We start from the raw sequence: 20466 nt of genomic DNA on the forward strand, positions 1-20466 counted from the left end.
CGGTAGTTTCGCGGTACTGCTGTCTCGCGCGCTAACATTACTAACGGTAGTTTCGCGGTACTGCTGTGTCGAGGGCTAACGGTAGTTTCGTGTTACTGCTGTGTCGAGGGCTAACGGTAGTTTCGTGGTACTGCTGTGTCGAGGGCTAACGGTAGTTTCGCGGTACTGCTGTCTCGAGGGCTAACGTTACTAACGGTAGTTTCGCGGTACTGCTGTGTCGAGGGCTAACGGTAGTTTCGTGTTACTGCTGTGTCGAGGGCTAACGTTAGTTTCGCGGAACTGCGGTCTCGCTGTCTTGCATTTCACCGGCGTATGGTTTAATTGGCCGGCTTTTATCGCAGGCATATGCTAAACTGCGACAGGGACTAAAGAGGAAAAAGCGAGTGCCTAATTGATACCAAAACGGTAATTATAGACTTCCAACATCTCTGAGACGAAGGTGCTAACGTTAACTTAGCGATACCCTGTTAACTTTAGCCACTTGTTGGACTTAATACATGTTTAATAACTCCTTGCCTCGAGAAAGTTGAACAGCTATCTTTTTCCACTCTGTACAGTTTCTGCAAGATATCACCATGCTGCTGAAGGTGACCAGAGGACCAAGAAGTCCATCCCATTACAGCTAGGTTTCACCTATTTGGAATTCATCACTGCAGGTGAGTAACATATTATGTAAAAAAAACAAATTATTGCTGGTTTAACAACAAATACACAATGTTTAAGTGGCATTGTTCATAGGATAAGACAAAGGGGGATTTTGAGCTCTGAGGTCATGGACAGGTCTACAAAAAAGGTTTCGGATTCAGAGACTGCAAAAGAGGTACTTGAAAGCAGTAGATGTCAGTTAACATTTTTACTCACAATATCATCAAGAAAATTGTTTAACTGAATGATGATTCTCACCAATTGGACTATAATTAAATTTAGAATGGTGAGTGCCAGATTGAGAAAGTTACGAAACTTAGTTTAGTGTAAATTAATAATTAACCCAGGGTTTAGCTGTTGTCTAGCTTTGTATTATGTAACTCTTCTTTCCATACATATTTATTCAATTAGGTTAATTTACATACATGGAACGGTGCCTTAATTTGGTTGGATGTAAGTAGTTATCAGCACACACACCTTTTGCTTAATTTTGATTATTGTTGGCATCTGTATGATCAACAGCTGAATCAAGACTTCACGCTGCTGTTTGGTGCTGAGACGGCTTCCAAGATGCTCGAGAAGTGGGATACAGTATTCAAGCCCACGGTCATCAAAGAGGCCAAACACCTGACTCCGTCAACTGAGCTGTGCCAACTTCTGACAGCTGCAGAGAACCTTCCAGAAGATGATCATACCGGTAAGCTACATGATATCCTTAATTTATTATCCAAATGGCTGGTGCTATTAACTTTGTGCATTCCAAGTACATATACATGATTTGTTTTGCCTCATTTACTCCTGGTAGACTGAGACAGTGACATGGCTTCTCTGCTGCTGCTTCTCCATCTCTTGCCACCCACAGCTGGACGGAAGAGGATCAAAATAAGTCCCAGTGATGCAGTGGGAAAAATGTTGCAAGGTATGTGTGTCTCATCTGCGTAAATCCCACAAGCCAGTTTTTCAGTTATATTAACTCAATAAAAAAGTGATTTAAGCTTGAAAAATAACAACTAATCTGAACATCTCAATGTTGCAATCTTTACAACAGTTCTTCAACAGCAAAGACTTTTTCGACACAGGAGCAAATCAACATTTATTTTATCTAACAGACTCAACTATGCAGTGAGCAGTTGAAAGCTTGCTAACTCTTCATTTTCCTACACTGCTTTAAAGTGATAATTCGAATTCTTATACACGCTTCACTGAGTGTTCCTTTTTCAAAATAAAGTGGGACTTAATTTGGGAGGAAGACACTTCCAGTGAAGCTCACATTTCATTTTTGCAACACAGGGCCAGATGACTGCTCAAATTGGAGGATCTATTAAACTCATGGAGCAACAAGTACCACTGCATGGCTAATAACTTGAGCTAAGTTTTTCATGTTGTGTTTTTCAGTCATGCTGCAGCATCAGTGAACACCTGCTGGGAAGAGAGGCTAAACAACCGTACATCCTTGCTGTTGGCCGAAACAAAAACAGAATCGATGCCTTCTACATCGTTGTGGATAAACGGCTCATCCCCTGCCAAGCTACGAGCTCGTTGGGTGCTTTTGATGAACTATTTAAATCCCACTACGTGTTCAACCTGTCTTACGATGAAACTTTGGTCCCACTCTTCACCTTTGTGCAGACAACAGTCTACAACATCGATATTACAACAACAGATCAGTCTCCAAGAGTACGTGAGTTCTGGGCGAAGGTCTTGCACGTGGTTTAAAATGAAGTGTTTCATTTGTGGTGTTGTACATGCGGCCTGCCAGGAGTTGATTTTTGTAAATGTGCATGATGGTGCTTTGAAGATATTTTCTGAGTAAAATAAAAAGAATTGTATCAATAATTTATTGAAGTTCACTGTTTTTGGGGTGTAAGCATTTGACCGTATGTAGATATACAATTTTAGTGTTAATAGTAAATTTTTACATAGCATTAAACATGACGAGTGTTCGAAATCAACACTTACTGAAAGCAAACAACACAATTTAGTGTTAAAAGTACACTGCAATGTGTTATTAAATAACACTAAGAGTGTTAGAAATCAACAACAATTTAGAGTTAAAAATACACTGCAATGTGTCATTAAATAACACCAAGAGTGTTAGAAATCAACAACAATTGAGTGTTAAAAGTACACTTTTGCGTGTCTTTTAACAACACTATAGGTGTTAAATATTAACACTATTAATGAGTTAAAATATTAACACTATGCAAAGTGTAAATTTAACTCGGAGCCGGGGTGGATTATATAAACACCAGCAAAGTGTTGATTTTAACACTATGCGAGTTAAATTCACACTTTCGATTTTGCTGTGTACATGACACCATCAATGTATACTACAATATTGCAAATGGACACGGAACAAAGGCGGATTTTGAGGTGCCCATTCTTCATCGATGCCTGAGCCACATCATGAAGAATGCAAAGGAGATGTGTCGAAAGTAGTAAGTATAACCCCATATTGGCACTTCGTTATTGTATCTTACATTAAGTAACATAGTAATATGGATGAAATGTAAATTGTATTGTGTGTTGCAAAGTATCAGAAGAAATGCTTACAAAATTCAGATATGATAAGTCACACATATTATAATGACCTGTAATTGCAAGGAATATTATAATAAGATTCCACTAGACCTGCATGATTTATATGAAAGGCAGATATGGCTGTGATTACACAAATATAATATAATGTAATGCAGTTAAAAAAGATATCAATATTTCCTCCAGTACATTATTTTAATACTCAAATTATTTCATGTTTTACATCCCACAGTGCTCAAAAACACTACCATCTGGCCATGCATGTGATGGGTCTCCTGACAACTGCAACTAGTCTGGAAAACCTAGACGACATGGTTCAAAGTCTTGCAGTGGTTTTTTCAAGTCCATCCAGTGGGGCCAATGTGAAGACCCACTTCAATAACCTTCAGTTATTGATGTTGAAGAAAGGCACAGAGGTGGAGATTGACCAACAAGTGATAGCTGAAGACTTGCAGGTAAATGACAATTATAATCATGTCAGGCTATTTGCATTTAAATGAAAATATATCAATTTTGCATTTATTACACAAAATACAAGCGCTAATGTATTGTCACAACCGAATAAGTGCTATAACCCTTAAGTACAGAATATTAGGGTATACACCTGTGCTAACTTTTGATTTATAATTAGAATATAATTAATGCCCAGAATGTGATAATCACAACATAATGTACAAAAAACATGAGATCTTATTGAAAAATATTTTTTTTTAAATATTGTAAGTAATTATATTAAGAAAAAATAATTTCACAATATACTAAGCACAGTGAACTGTGCACCAAATCTTCTCAGAATCTTTTTTTAAATGATTATTATTGTGGAGAAGAGAACAGATACCACTAAGGTAGATGGGATCTCTAGGTTTGCGCCATAATACTTCAAATATCATAACACACTGCTAATAAAATCTTTAAATTAACGATAGGGAATCAAAGGAACCAACGACTTTGCAAAAAGATACAAGGACGTGGTTTCCAAAGCTCCACTGGACAAGGATGGTGTGCCAAATCATTACTATTGCAATGGCCTGGTAGATCACATCACACAGTACCTTATGCCCTATGCTGGACTATGGACTGGAATAATGCTCGGTAAATCATATTTAATTTGGCAACATATCTCTGGTCATAATGACACAAGTGAGCTTGCTTGTTATATCTGTAAATAAACACAAATAGCATTATTTATTTTAATGCAAAGGGGACCTTGGACGGCATGGCACTGGACAACAATATGAAGACTACACCAGACGTTACAATGTCCTGAAAAAAAGGAGACACAAGTAAATAAAATCCATTCAGTATTTTAAATGGTGTTTAAAATGAATGATGCAATGCTTTTGTGTTTTACGGATGACTTTTGTTCTTAATAAATGTGATTATTTTTATTCCAATCAAAGAACATAACAGAGAAAAACAAGACCCAGGGCATCATGGAAAAGAGTCAATGGGACTTGAAACACATTCGCTTCCGGTCCAGCAGGCTCACCAGACTCGATGACTTTGTCATTCAATATCAAAAAACCCACACTGCTCTCTTGAAAGAGTATGAAGACTCCAAACGAGTTATTCCAAGAAAGGTTTGCACATTCCATTATTATTGTAATTGAGCAGACATGGCCATGGATGGCCACCTGTGTTTGATATTTTAGTGAAAAATGTATAGTATGCAGTATATTAGCTATTCACACTGATGTGCCATAAAGACTCACCTAGTGGGTTGCAGAGATACTGGTAAATAGTAATATCAAATTAAATAAAATGTAATTGACAATCTTAGTCATTTCTAATTAAAAATGTCAACAAAATAAACACAATTTTAAGGGGCACACCAAACACATCCTCAAGTTGACAAAACAGTTGTTCATTGTTGGCAAGCTAATGGTCCAGTTACAGTGATCCAAATTGGATATGTTTTATCAATGTAATATTGAATTGGGAAACAACCCTGTAAAATCTCGAAAGCATGTTTTGAGGAAATTTACTCGTGAATAAATTATATTTAATTATAGAATGAGGTAATGGGTGTGCATAAGCAGAATATATATGTGGGTCAGTGGCATAACACATATTTACAAATCAGTTTATTTAGTCCTTTTTGTCTTCTATTTGTGAAGGATGTCCTCGGAAATCTTAAAACAAATATGAAATGTTCTAAAAGTTTTTAAAATCTTGAGGACCCTTTTAATATATCTATTCTAGTGTAAGTCTATAATTGCTTTGTATAGCTATTTCAATGCTCAGTACCTGCTTCATCTATAACTAATCATTGATGCAGACATTCAGAGTGATGACTGAAAAGTGGAAGGAACGTGAGCAGAAAAAGGGGAGATATGTCAGTGCACTCCACAAGCCATTCCCCTTCAAAGGTTCTTCTCAGAAGGTAACTGTGAATGTAAAGCTATTGTTCTATAATAGCTATTGTGCTATTGTTCTTAACACTAATGGCTTTCCCCCCCCAAAAAATCACCATATCAAAACATAACACGCATTTAAATTACATATGACCTTGTATGAAATTGAATTGCCAATTTTTAAATACACTGATGAATGCCCAGTTTTAAAATATTTAAATGTAGTTCTCAAATTAATAATTATATAAATAATTGACATATTACATCGCAAAAGCTTTTTTTTAATGATGAATTGTAAAACATATACAACATGTTTGACTACTGTTTTTGGAAGTTGAAAAGGATAAATACAAAAGGAAGCCGTATTAAATTATATGTTTTGTTTATACACACATTCTCAATAGGTTGATTCCTCAATGACAGAGGACTCACTTGGAAAACTCTGTCGTGTCATCACAAGATCCAAGTCTATTCTTGCAGGGGTGTCAAGAAAACATTTCAGAAGAATTGACTGATAATCCTGGGGCTACCTCTATGAATGACCTGCAGATCGACTCCTTGTGGGGGGGAAAAAGACACAGAAATTCTGGTTGCTGTGATCCCTTCCCAGACCAAAGGGAGCAATATAATGATCCACCACAGTGAGCTGTGCACACTTCGACCTCACCAATGGCTATCAGGAGAGGTATAGTTTTCATTTTAGTTTGTTAAGGCCCTATTGTCCAAGATGAAAGCCTTTGTAAAAGGTAGTGACCATGTCATGATAGTTAAATGAGCTAAATGTGTAACATTTATCATTTAATATTACACATTGCATTTGTTAATTACTACGTTGAAGTGAATATATGGATAGACTATCTCTTTATTACCATGCCTTTGTTTGTTTAACCCTCCTGTTGCCTTCGGTTCATTTTGACCCGATTCAATGTTTAACCCTCCTGTCGCCTTCGGGTCAATTTGACCCGATTCAATGTTTAAACAAAGTTGAGTAACATACTTGTCTGTTGCTTATATTAAAATTTATAAATATTTGGAAATACAAGAGAAAACTTCAAAAATTATAGTCAGGTTATAATGATAACTGTTGAATTATGTGTACTTTATAATTAAGTCTTTTTGATTTATAATACAGAAAAATATATAAAAGGATTTTTCCCATTTTGCTTTATCTAGATAATCGAAGGTGCTTTTCAAATTGCTGCAAATGAGCTACAGATGGACACTACCGTCTACATTCTGAATAATTTCTCAGCAGGTGTAATTCTCTTTGGCCAAAAAGAACATGTTGCCAGTCCCTTCTTGTCCAAGGTATTATTATTTCCCGGAATGTTATTTGTGTGCAAGTGACTTTTTTTCGTCCCGATGTGTGCGCACACGCCGGCATCCGAGCTCTGCGGCGCGCGAGACGGAGATCGGAGCCGTGTTAACGCGACACGTAGAGACAGAATGACATGCTGCTGGTTCGAGACGACCAACAACAGACGGATTGGAAGCTCATTCTGCGCATGCGTTAAATGCGTTTTTAAAAAAAAACTAGTTAAACCTGTAATTTAATTAACTGAGTTTACGTGTTATTTTTCACAGCACTAATTAGTATGTATAGCGCATTTCTAATTTCTGGTTCATAAACGCTTTTCTTATAATTGTTCGTGTCCTGAATTGATGTGACTGCACCCTCACGTAAGCAAACCTGCTGCCTTATGTTGCGTCCCACCTCGAGCCACCAGGAGGCGTAACATAAATTGGGGGCTCGTCCGGGATCCTTGATCCTATTCAAGGCAAACGGTTTGCTGAGTGTTGGTGTGCAGTGCACGTGTCAAGTAGGCTGATAGGATTGTTTAGCTTGGTTGCGGTTCGGCTTAAGGCTGTTTAAGCAATAATGATTACTTTTGATATTATTGAGTTTCTTTGCGATCCTTCTGTGGAACAGATAGATCGCTGTAAAAAGAAGGATTTGTATGCCATCGCGGCACATTTTGAATTTGAGGGCTCACCAAATCTGCTAAAAGCAGAATTGAAAGAAGCGGTTGTACGTCTATTGGTACATAAGAAAGTGCTTGGTACGGGCAGCAGTGCAACGGCTGGTGAACAGCAGGGATGAGGATGAGTCAGTTCCCGCTCATGGAGAGCAGAAACCTCCTCGTACCGTGGCCCGGTTTTCTCCCTTTTCCTTACCTAGGGTAAGCGAAGATGCCCGCCTTAGGCTACGCTTAGCACGTTTACAACTGGAGGCTCAGGAAAAAGAGAGCTGCCGAATACAGTCACAAGTTGGCTATTCGGAAGATGGAGTTAAACATGGAGAACCGCAGAATAGAGATAGAGATAGCAGCAGAAAAAGAGGTGAAGCTAAGGCGTCTAGAACTGGAAGCTGCGAGTTCAGCTCACTCTCTTATGGTGTGTTCTCACCGGACGCGTCAAAATTTTGACGCGCATCGAGATTACATGTTAACAGGGTGTCCGCGGGTCCTTAAAAAGTCTTAAAAAGTCTTAAATTGCTTTTCCTAAAAATAAGGCCTTAAAAAGTCTTAAATTGTCTTAAATTCAGATTGGATTGGTCTTAAATTTTTTGGGTGTCATGTCCAGGGGTTTTCCTGGGTCAAAATGGGTCTTCGGTGCTCCCAAAAATATGTTGGCGGCTCTTGTGCCGTGTCTATTGTGCAGGTCGGGCTGTGGAGTGATCAGCAGCTGGCCGCTCAGTCCATTCGCGCACCTCACAGTTGCGTATTGATCAGACAAGAAGACACGCTTATCAACTCCAGTGTTTCCCTATAACAGGGTGAAATCCCCGCAAACAATTCTCGGCTCGCGACAGAGCGATGTGCGCCACCGCATCGAAGCTCTGCCGTGATGGGTGAGCACCGTCGGTCCTATCAATCCCTACAACGTGAAGCATCGGCTACTTTAGAAAACATGGCAGGATGCAAGTTCAACAACGGCTTGAAAAGAACGAGTGTTTCTGGTCACGGTGGGTGAAATGCTTCTGAATCTGCGTTATGTGTCGCGAGACTTTCCAGCGGTGGAATCTCACGTGCAGAGCAAGAAGCACAGAGACTAGCGAAGGCCGCGGGGCTAGCTGCTGCTCGCTAGCTCCTGCTCCGCTGCCATAGCGGCGTCAACTACAACGCTGGAGGTCAGAAATCCAGCGCCTTGCAACAAAGAGCTCATCACGAAGACCAACGCTGCAGTCTTCATTCTGTTCCACGAGACTCTGGACCAGACCACCGCGAGCAGACAGCTGGACTTCATGTGCGTTATTGGTGAAATGACCACGTCCAGTCAGGATCCTGTGGAGCTCATGGGCCATGACACCAGGACCTACTTCAGCACCTCAAAGTAAGTCTAACATAAATATATGTATTAACTATCCTCTTGTATATGAGTATGTGTTTCATATAGTTAAGCTTTACTCATGTGTCAAGTTAATAACAGCTATGCATAGGCGCACTACACATTAATTAGACTAATTAACAATAGTTTTAGAATGGTAGTAAGTAGAGTGGTGTTTACCTGTCAATATGTCTACATAGTGTTCACTAGGCTCAAGGGATGGCTCGCGTTGCTTAATTTGTAAAAATAGTATTCATTCCTATTTATCCAGTCTGACATTAATCTGAAGTGATGTCATAAGAGATGTGGTGACTGTTGTTTGGCTAATGTCTGCCTTTTTTCTTTCTTTTTTCCAGGAGAATGGACCAAATGTCAACTGGAAGTTTTTATATTAATACAGTTTGAAAAGGATTGTTTTCCTAGTATATTCACAAAAGCTCAGGAGTAGACATGAACCTGTGCACAAACATCCATCACATAGAGACATGAGAACTCACTCGCTCGCTCACTCACACACACACACACACACATACATTCTATTATGTAAATGAATTTGCATTTTAAAAGCAGCTGGAAATGTTATTTGTTATTTTATGGATTTTTTTTGTTCAAAAGGAACTATGTTGCATGTATTTTTTAAATATATTTACTTAATTTTAGAGACATTTGTTCATGGGACTTAAATGTTCTGAAAATGTATTAATAAATATAATTTACAACAGCAATGACATTTGTGTTATCCTTTTGCATTACACCATACTGTTAATTTTGAACAGACATCAGTGTGGATACTTTGAATTAATTAATTTAGATTAATGTATATTTCCATCGTAAATTAGGTCTTAAATTTTATTTAGACGTGGTCTTAAAAAGTCTTAAAAAGTCTTAAATTTCACTGGTTTATTCCTGTAGACACCCTGGTTAAGTCAATGCAAAGCTGCGTCGAAGCTGCGTAGCTGCGTATTTTCCAGCGAGCAGCGCGTCAGACGCGTTTGAAGCAGCACGAACAGAGAGTTTGTCGCGGGGCGAACTCAGCGAACAGAGCGAGCAGACGCAGCTCCTCGACGCGCGAGTTGAAATTTCCCAACTCTGGCAGCAAAGACGCGTGATGGTGCGTTCACACCGGACGCGTCGAAAAAATTCTCTACGCGTCTGACGCAGCAGTCTTGACGCGCGTCGAAAAAAGTGTGTTCACACCAGACGCGTCGGACGCGTCGGGGGCGGAGTCATAAATGAGTCGAGGAACGACAGGACCGCAGCGTACTTCCACTTTTTAGTGGACTGAGCTGCACTCCCACTGCGCTTCTCGCTGCTCTCTCTCTTCTCTCTTTGATACGTGTCTCTGAGACTTTTCCACCTACAGCGGCAGATCTCCTCTGCCATGAAACACATATGCCGGCGGTTGGTTGATAGTAAAGTACAACAAATAGCGAGAATAAAAGCAAATACATACATTCAAAACGTACTCCGACCTTGTTCCACGCTTTATCTTTATAGCTCCGGTTTCGGTAAGCATAAAGAGTTGTATCGTAAAGTTCGGGGTGCCCACAGGCGACAATAATCTTTTCCTCCATTTTTTCGACCGGCAGGACGATGACGAGCGGAGCTGCTCAACGCTGATTGGCTGACGCAACTATGACTCACGCGTCTTTGCTGCCAGAGTTGGGAAATTTGAACTCGCGCGTCGACGAGCTGCGTCTGTTCGCGCTGTTCGCTGAGTTCGCCCCGCGACAAACCCTCTGTTCGTGCTGCTTCAAACGCGTCTGACGCGCTGCTCGCTGGAAAATACGCAGCTTCGACGCAGCTTTGCATTGACTTAACATGTAATCTCGACGCGCGTCGAAATTTTGACGCGTCCGGTGTGAACACACCATGAGTCATAGTTGCGTCAGCCAATCAGCGTTGAGCAGCTCCGCTCGTCATCGTCCTGCCGGTTGAAAAAAATGGAGGACAAGATTATTATCGCCGTCTGTGGGCACACCGAACTTTACGATACAACTCTTTATGCTTACCGAAACCGGAGCTATAAAGATAAAGCGTGGAACAAGGTCGGAGAAGCCGTGGGACTACCTGGTAAGTTTTGAATGTATGTATTTGCTTTTATTCTCGCTATTTGTTGTACTTTACTATCAACCAACCGCCGGCATATGTGTTTCATGGCAGAGGAGATCTGCCGCCGTAGGTGGAAAAGTCTCAGAGACACGTATCAAAGAGAGAAGAGAGAGAGAGCAGCGAGAAGCGCAGTCAGAGTGCAGCTCAGTCCACTAAAAAGTGGAAGTACTCTGCGGTCCTGTCGTTCCTCTATTACTCCGCCCCCGACGTGTCTGGTGTGAACACCCTTTTTTCGACGCGCGTCGACCTGCTGCGTCAGACGTGTCGCGAATTTTTTCTACGTGTCCGGTGTGAACGCACCATTAGTCCTAGGTCCATACCTTCTGATCACTTCGCGCCTACCAAAGGTTTTGATGTGAGCAGAAATATAGTGTTGGTACCTCAATTTCGTGAGGCGGAGGTCGATGCTTATTTTACTGCTTTTGAGCGAGTTGCCACCTCACTGAAATGGCCAGAAGAGGTCTGGTCAATACTGCTTCAGTGTAAACTGACAGGGAAAGCGCAAGAAGTTTTAGCTGCACTCTCTTTTGAAGATAGTATGTGTTATGAGACTATTAAGACAGCTGTCCTTCATGCCTACGAACTAGTGCCTGAGTCATTTAGACAAAAGTTCAGGACTTATAAAAAACTGTCCAGCAAAACATTTGTTGAGTTCGCCCGTGAGAAGGAGACGCTGTTTAATAGATGGTGCAAGGCAAGCAACGTCACTAATTTTGACACTGTCACAATTAGTTCTCGTCGAAGAGTTCAAGAATAGTCTGCCTGATCGAATAGTGACGTATCTCAGTGAGCAAAAGTTATGTACTTTAGCGCAGGCTGCTGTGCTTGCTGATGAGTTTGTGTTATCACACAAGCAAACTTTTGGGACTCCCCGATATGAGAGTTCTACTCCATCTGCCTCGGCTAGAATGCAGTCTAGTCCGCCCCGTCCATTGCCACTCCGCTCCATGGAGGAACGGGAGTGTTTCTATTGTCACCAAACGGGTCACATAAAGAGTGACTGTTTTCGGTTGAAACGCAAGCTGTCACAGCCAAGCGAACGACCAAAAGAGGTTGGTTTTGTGCGAACGGTGGTGGGTCCAGTGTCACTAGCCCGGAAGATGGAGGGTGATACTTTGGAACCCTGTTATAAACCATTGTTGGACGGTCTGGTTTCTCTTAGCGCAAATACGTTGAACCAGTGTCCAGTGCGCATCCTCAGGGATACTGGCGCCTCTCAGTCTTTTATACTGTCAGATGTGTTACCTTTTTGTGATGACTCTTTCAGTGGCTCTAGTGTGCTTGCGCAAGGCATTGAAATGGGTTTTGTGTCTGTGCCTCTCCATGAGGTACATTTATCCTGCGGCCTAGCAACTGGAGTGTTTAAAGTGGGCGTGCGCCCATCTTTGCCAGTTAGAGGCATCGCATTTCTGTTAGGGAATGACATCGCTGGTGGCAAAGTTATGCCAGTTTTAGAAGTGCTAGAACGACCTGAGATTTTGCAGCCTGACGTGTTGGCTCAGGACTTTCCTGAAGTGTTCCCTGTGTTTGTGGTCACCCGTGCTCAAGCACATAGTTTGGGTGAAACAGTTGACTTGTCAGATACTCTGTTCGCGACTGAGTTGACTGGCCAGCCTGTTTCCCCACCTGTGGTTAATAAGTCTATTGTCGAGCCGAGTGTCCAGCTTAAAGCACCGCTTCACCCAGTTCCGGCTTTAGGGGAGCCGTTTGAGCATGTCTTGGTGGATTGTGTTGGCCCTCTGCCAAAAACGAAGTCTGGTAACCAGTTCCTGTTGACCATCATGTGTGTTGCTACTCGGTACCCTGAAGCTATTCCTCTTAGGAGTATAACAGCTCAGTCAGTAGTTAGGGCCCTGATCAAGTTCTTTTCTACTTTTGGCCTCCCTAAGATCGTGCAGACCAATCAAGGTACCAACTTCCTTTCTGGTATTTTCGAGCAGGTGTTAACATCACTGTCGATAGCACACAGAATCTCGAGTGCTTATCACCCGGAGTCTCAGGGGGCACTTGAAAGATGGCATCAGACCTTAAAGTCTGTGTTGCGCAAATATGTCATGGACAGCGGTAGGGAATGGGATGAGGGAGTCCCTTTGGCTCTATTTGCAGTTAGGGAAGTAGTGCAAGAGTTACTAGGTTTTAGTCCAGCAGAGCTAGTATTTGGTCATGCAGTTAAAGGTCCTTTAAGAGTTTTAAAGGGTCAGCTAACAGGCGAGAGTTCGCCCACCCAGCGAAATGTGCTGACCTACGTGAGTCGCTTCCGAAAGCGACTGCACGAGACTTGCCGTATTGCTAAGGAGAGTCTCTCTCTTGCCCAACAAGGTATGAAGTGGCAGTTCGATAAAAGGGCACAGAAAATGTGTTTGCAGATGCACTGTCTCTTGTGTAAGTATTGTGTGTCAGTGGTTATTGGGGGCAATTGTTGATTTTGGGCTATGGGATTGTTTGAGGTATCGTCAGCCATGGGCTGACTCTTTATGGGGGGGAGTGTTACGTACACGAGTCTACATGTTTTGTATTGTGTTCTGTTTTGGTCTTGTTTTGTGTTGTTGCTTTGTTTCCCCCTCTTGTTGTCATTATCATACTTCACAGATGTGCACACCTGGTTCCAGTCATACAATCATCACACCTGTTCCTGATCACCCATCAACCATTCCCCTTTAAATAGTCCTGTGTTTGTTCAGAGTGGAGTTCGGTCTTTGGTTGCTGTGGAGCTTTTTTAGTACACTCTACTGTCACTTGGTAGCAGCCTACTTTTGTTGTGTCTTGTTTAATTCCTTTTTGTTGGGCGCACAGGGTCAATGAGGACAGGTGAGATACCCCGGGGTTTACATACTACATACACGTAGGTTTACTTGTTGTTAATACCCCAGGTTAGAGTGAGCACCACCCACTGTACTTTTGGGTGCACAGCACCTGTCAAGGGGGGGGGGGGGACGTGGGTTTTGTTATTTTCTTTTCTTTGGTGCCACTGACAGTCCTTTTTGGTCCCTGTGTTGCTGCTGGTTAATAAACGCTTTTCTTATAATTGTTCGTGTCCTGAATTGATGTGACTGCACCCTCACGTAAGCAAACCTGCTGCCTTATGTTGCGTCCCACCTCGAGCCACCAGGAGGCATAACAGAGGCCTTTCCAGCGGTTCCAAATATCACATTTGGGACATCCAAAAAAGAAATGGAAAATGAGAGAAAGACTGGCTCTCAAGATACTGAAAGCATCAGGTTCGTAATGATCGTGTTTGTCTGTGGTGTGGAGGTGGGATACAAAACTAACTTCAGGTTTGTCAGGAATCAAACAAACAAAGGAGCAGGGGAGTACGGTCAAAAAGTGTTCACAATGCAAAAAATACAAAAGCCAGTTTGCATTATACAATTGGTGAAAACCCTAGAAAACAAATAATCGTTGAAAATGTATCCAAAACCAGTCAACAGAAAAATACACAGGGCAGATAAGGAATACAAAAAGAAGTGTTAAATCATGGCAAAACAATTTGAACTAGAATGGGCACTCGGTAGAGCGCATACCTTCGCATATCACAAGATTGGGCATTGAATTATGAACATTTTGGCATTAGTTGCATGCCAATTGGACAAAAATGTATCGTGCTATGGTAAAAAAAAGATCTTGACCTTTGACCTGATTGATCCCAAAATCTAATCAACTGGTCCCCGGATAATAACCAATCATCCCACCAAATTTCATGCGATTCGGTTCAATACTTTTTGAGTTCTGCGAATAACACGCATACAAATAAATAAATAAATGGCGATCAAAACATAACCTTCCGCATTTTAAATGCAAAGGTAATGACACTCTGGATTTCTTTCTAGAAAACACATTTTTAATAACTTGATGAGGTATTTGTGGCAGTTTCGCAGGTCAATAGGGAGACTAATGGGTGATTAGCAGCACCGAGATACACAGAGCAAGCCCACAGAAATAGTGAGAGATTGAGAGATGGAGGGGACCTGAAAAGACCCTGATTGATATTTAGACATAGTTTATCAATATTTTGTATTGTTACAGCACATCAAGCCTTGGTTTAAGGACATGTGTACCTCAAAACTCAAAAATATGTCTTTCCATTTTAAAAAAATGTAATATGCAAAATCTTTTTTCTATAAGAATAAACTGCACTAATGCAGTTTTTCCAGTAATAATACAAATATTGGAAGATGTTGGTGTTATTTTTTTAATTACACTTCTGTATTTCAGTGTTTGATTTTGAAAAAAACTGTGCCATGTGCTCCATGGAAAAGCCTCCTGGATCTGGGCCTCCACTGACAAATTGGGTGAGGGTTTATTTTTGTTTGTGTGTTTGCTTTGGTTAATGCAGTATCACAATCAGCGTTAAGGTTTAGAGGCGTACAACAAACAGTTTTGCCTTTAACTAAGAGATAGAAGTAATTCGGATAACTTTTCAATGAAAAATCAGAATATGTAGGTAGTGTAATGGGGATTTGTATATCTTATGAGTATCTTATATTGTGATAGGTCAACTGTTTTATAGGTTATTATTGAGAAAACTATCGAGGAGGACTCGTGGTTTATGCAGAAGCTGCCTAAATAACATGCACGGATGTATGAATAAAGGACGTATTGAATTATGCTAATATGTCACAACTATAAGCATGTGTGTGCGCGCTGATCTCGCTGACAAAGACCTCCTTGCTGTATACATGCATGTATCTATATGTCTTGTGACAATGTTGATAAGTACTCCTTTGTTTCTAAATTTCAATGCTGAATATTCCAATAACAGCCCCCACCTCTATACTGTCTATACAGCGCTGTGTGAATTTCAATCTTTAGCATTCACTTTAAATTCTTTAAAGATAAGTTTTAGTTTTTCAATATTAATTATTTCAACTTTAAAAGACTTAACACCTGGTAGGCTAAAATGTTGCCATGACAATAGAAAGGAAAAGTGGAGAACTTTGAACCTGTGAAATTGTGTACTTTGATACATCGACAGAGAACTCGATATCTTCTTTATTAATAAAGTTTAAAGGAGTACATAATGCATAGTGTAATAGTGGAAGACATTTGTTCAAAACAATGACAGGTCTGATTTTGTAAAAACATACGCAAACTCATCTTTGTGATTTCAAACTTGTTATTTTCTAGATCCAATGTGACGGATACATAAATTGGTACCACGAAGAATGCCTCAACATGGACAATGAAGGCCTGAAGAGAGCCAGGGCAAGCAGCTGGAGCTGCAGTTTGTGCCTTTAATTCCCAAAATAAAAATATTTTGGAAAACAAATATGGAAAGTCCTTCTATGAAACTACATTCAAAATGTACTAAATGATTACTTTCGTGGGATTCTGTTCTGTTTTAGGATAACACAAAGCAGAACATTTCATGAATGATAGAAAACATAAGTGAGATTAGTGTCAAGGGATGCTTAGAATGAACCCAAATAGCATGACTAGAGAGACTGAAATGCAAATAAAGATCTTTACTTTCCAACAGGAACAAAACTGGCAGAAATAGATCAACTTAGGCCACGTTTACACATAGCCGGGTATTTACAGAAATGAATATTTCTGCCCCTCCGTTTTCAAAAATAACGTGGTACACACAAGGTCGTTTTCAAAAAAGTTTCTGTTTATATGAACCTGCATAAATACGCCCCCGGGCGCCATCATAACTATGCCAAACCTGTAGTCGGCAGTGGAACGAGAAGGATAAAGACATGCAAACCAATCAGAATTCTCAAGACTCGAGACCTCCGAGGAGTATCCTCATGTCAAGGAGGAAATAACTCGGGCGCACCTAACAACGAAAATGAAGGCAGTCGACACTGGAAGTAGGAGCCAGTGTTGCCAGGTCCGCGGTGTTCCTGCAAAATTGGGCTACTTTTGAAGTGTTGCCGCGGGTTGAATTTTTTGTCCGCTGGTTCGGGTAGACCTATTTTGCATGCAAATTACATGAATATCTTTAAATAAAAATCCATATTTTAAATGAAATAATTTATTTATACACAAATCCTACCAAACTGACTCCAGATCAGCACGTACACACATGGACATTGGACACGTCCACATACACACACTTTAAAAGCAGTGTATATGGTTTGGCACGGGCATATTTTCAGTTCTGATATTGGGCTGGTTTTGTCACAGACCTGGCAACCCTGGTAGGAGCGGCCAAACTAACTGTAAACATAGGACGCTCACATGACGTGAAGTATTTTTAGTCGCATACTGTGACGTTTGACAACCTAAAACTCCGTTTGACCTAGTTCACACGCAAACACAAAAACAGAGTTTTCAGAAATCTCCACTTTGGCCGGAGTTTTTAGAAATGATCGTTTTCCGTGATAAAACCTCCGTTTTTGTGTAAATGAAAGGCCAAAACGCATGAAAATATATGCGTTTTCCCATCGTGTAAACAGGGTCTTAATCTTGAACGCTGAGGAAAAGTGCAAGTGAGGGGACCTAAGTAGACAGGGACTAATGAGGGAATGGGCAACAGGTGAGACGAGCATGAGGACCAGGTGAAGGGAATGAGGGATTGAATAGGGAGTGATCAGAGGCAGGTGAGAGAACAGGTGAAGGGAGTTGGACTGACGAGATGGGAAGCAGGATCTGGAATGACATGATAGATAGTGAGTGAAACAGGCAGACAGGATGAAAACAACTAATAAAAGGAAGGTATTGAGCTAAATGTTACAGACTAGTGTGTAACTATCGGTTATTTCCTTTCTAATCAAAAGTTAGACATAACTAACAAGACTGCAGTGTAACTTTTCAAGAAAGTTACGGATTTGCTTAAAATAAAATTCAAATATTGGAAATATATTACTATTATTTTCTTTATGAAGTGCTTTCATTTAGAAATCAAACATCAGAATGTCTTGATTATCTCTGGATGACACCTTGAGGTACTCTACCATGAATCAGAAGTGAAAATATTTCATATCTACGCACCATTTTGTTCTAAATCTATTCTGAAATTAGACACATTTGCGCATGAATGTGATTTTCTTTATCTTTTATTTTGAAATTCTAAATCAGAATATCCCAATATTGGAATAATTACTTTCATTTAATGTATTCATCATTCATACCATTCATGATTTTTCATCTCTTCATTTAGTTTAATCTATCACTATATCTGTATTTAAAGACGTGTTTCGTCATATCACGTTCACCGGAAGTTCGCTCTTATTTTGAAAAAAGTTTTCACACACTCGGACCGTAATGCCTGGTATATACGTGTACTGAAAAAAATTGTGCGGGCTGGCTTGACTGTTTTCCGAAGTGGCGGCTGGCTTGACCGCAGTATCTATATCTCCAACCAATATTTTGACATTTAAAAAATAAATCTAACATTAGGGTAAAATGAGCCAAAAATCGAAAACAGAAGGGATACGTACCTCCTTGGTGTTATCAGAACATGCTAGCACAGTGAGACATTTGGTTAGAGTGTGTGTGTTCAAGAACTTTGAAGAATGAAATAATGAAGAGGCAAAAGCCATCCGGGCGGTTAGCATGCGAGGGGGATAGACGTGGCTAAGGGAGGCTCCTGTGCTTTGTCACTTTTCATTACTAAACTCTCATCGTTAACTTTGCCTGTACGGCTTCATCTTCATGTCTGAGAGACAATGAGCCATAATCTGCGGACAACGACTGCGGCTCCAGCTACAACCAAAGTCCTGATGGCCAACTCTGCTAACGCTACAGGTGGCCCGACGTCTCTCCCGGCGGACTTGGAGAAGCTGCGCACCATGCTACTTACTTAGCGACCTTGGCCCCACTGGCGGACTCGATCAACAAGCTACGTGAAACCACGGAGGATCATGGCCGGCGCGTTACCGGTATCGAAGAAGACTTGTCGGGCTACAGTGACAGAATTGTTGACCACGAGGAAATGTGCACCTCGCTCAAAAACACAAACTCCATCCTTGTTGACACAGTGGACGATCTCGAAAACAGATCGAGGAGGTGCAATTTGAGAGTGACCAACTTGGCGGAGAAAATAGAAGAGACTGATCCGGTCAAATTCATGTCGGGCATTTTTGCCGAGACTTTGGGAAGCGATTTATTCCCCACTCCGCCGACTCTGGACCGGGCACACCGGCTCGGCGCGCTGCGCTCCGGGTCCAACTCAAAGCCAAGAACTATGATGGTGACTTTTCACTACTTCCAGGATAAGGATCGCGCACTGAGAGTGAGTCGGGACAAACTCAACTACCGCGGGGGACTCGTCTTCTACCCGGACTACAGCACCGCTGTCACCAAGAAGCGAACAGCATTTAACCCCGTGAAGGCCCTTCTCTACCAGAAAGGAGTGAAGTTTCGAATGATTTTTCCTGCTTTATTAAAGGTCGACCACAAGGGAGAGACACACTCCTTCAACACTGCGGAGGAGGCGCAAACATTCTATGACCAGCATGTCGGTGAACTGTGAGCAACTTCACTCAAACTGACTTGACAGACTGAATGGTGGGACTCATGTGGGACTGTTGTTGACATCTTGTTCCGCCTCATTCTGTGACACTGGTAAATTTCAGTTGTTGTTGACATTGTTTCGCTTCATTCTGTTACACTGGTAAATTTCAGCTTTTGGATTTATGCTACTGTCAAAGTCACTATACCTTTCCGTTTTGTTATTTAGCATCACTGCTCAATATGCTTAATACTTATAATAATAATAATAATCATTTATTTTATATAGCGCTTCTCAAGGCACCCGAAGTCACTTTACAGAGTACAGAGTCCAGTAGTCACACACACACACAGTCATCCCTGTGGTGGTAAGCTACATCAGTAGCCACAGCTGCCTTGGGGCAGACTGACGGAAGCGTGGCTGCCAATCAGCGCCTACGGCCCCTCCGACCACCACCAACATTCATTCACATCCATACGAACGAACCGGGGTGAGGCTGCGGTGCATGTCTTTATGATGGTGGGGGAAACCGGAGTACCCGGAGGAAACCCACGCAGACACGAGGAGAACATACAATCTCCACACAGAAAGGACCTGGAACGACCGGGATTCGAACCCAGGGCCTTCTTGCTGTGAGGCGACAGTGCTACCCACTGAGCCACCGTGCTACTTACTTGTTTACTATAAAATGTAACCTGTTAATCCATTTTGTTTGTTGCACGGGAGCCAGCCCTTGTGCAGGCTCGGGTAGTGAGGGATTAGACTCGATGCACTGGAAGTTTGAGATTAGTTTTTTCCTGCGGTTTTCTTCGTTTGGGGAAGTAGATCTAGGACCGTTTCATTTTGGAGTTTCTTTTTGGGGAGGTAATATGGGTCTGGCCCACAATTTACACTGTAATGCAAAAAAACAATGAATACAGTTATCACAAGGACAGAACTGAGGGACAGAACCAGATGTGATTCTCTTTTTCATTTTTCCAAACATTATCTAAACAATCTTTTCTCTAACTCACCTTAATGTCCCCGTTAATGGCTAACTTTAGCAATCCCTCTGATACACTGAGGGTTGGAGACAGTGGCGGCTGGTGAAAT

At 41.3% G+C, this 20466-nt stretch overlaps 1 long non-coding RNA gene across 1 annotated transcript; it reads left to right on the forward strand.

Moving 5' to 3' along the window:
- The first annotated feature begins 8729 nt into the window (after positions 1-8729).
- On the forward strand, positions 8730-9589 carry LOC130210931 (uncharacterized). The gene is made up of 2 exons (XR_008834885.1): positions 8730-8870; positions 9221-9589. It is a non-coding gene; the product is annotated as an uncharacterized LOC130210931 (long non-coding RNA).
- The last annotated feature ends 10877 nt before the right edge of the window (positions 9590-20466 follow it).

The sequence above is a fragment of the Pseudoliparis swirei genome, chromosome 20 (assembly GCF_029220125.1).
Source record: "Pseudoliparis swirei isolate HS2019 ecotype Mariana Trench chromosome 20, NWPU_hadal_v1, whole genome shotgun sequence".
In the NCBI taxonomy this organism is placed as follows: domain Eukaryota; kingdom Metazoa; phylum Chordata; class Actinopteri; order Perciformes; family Liparidae; genus Pseudoliparis; species Pseudoliparis swirei.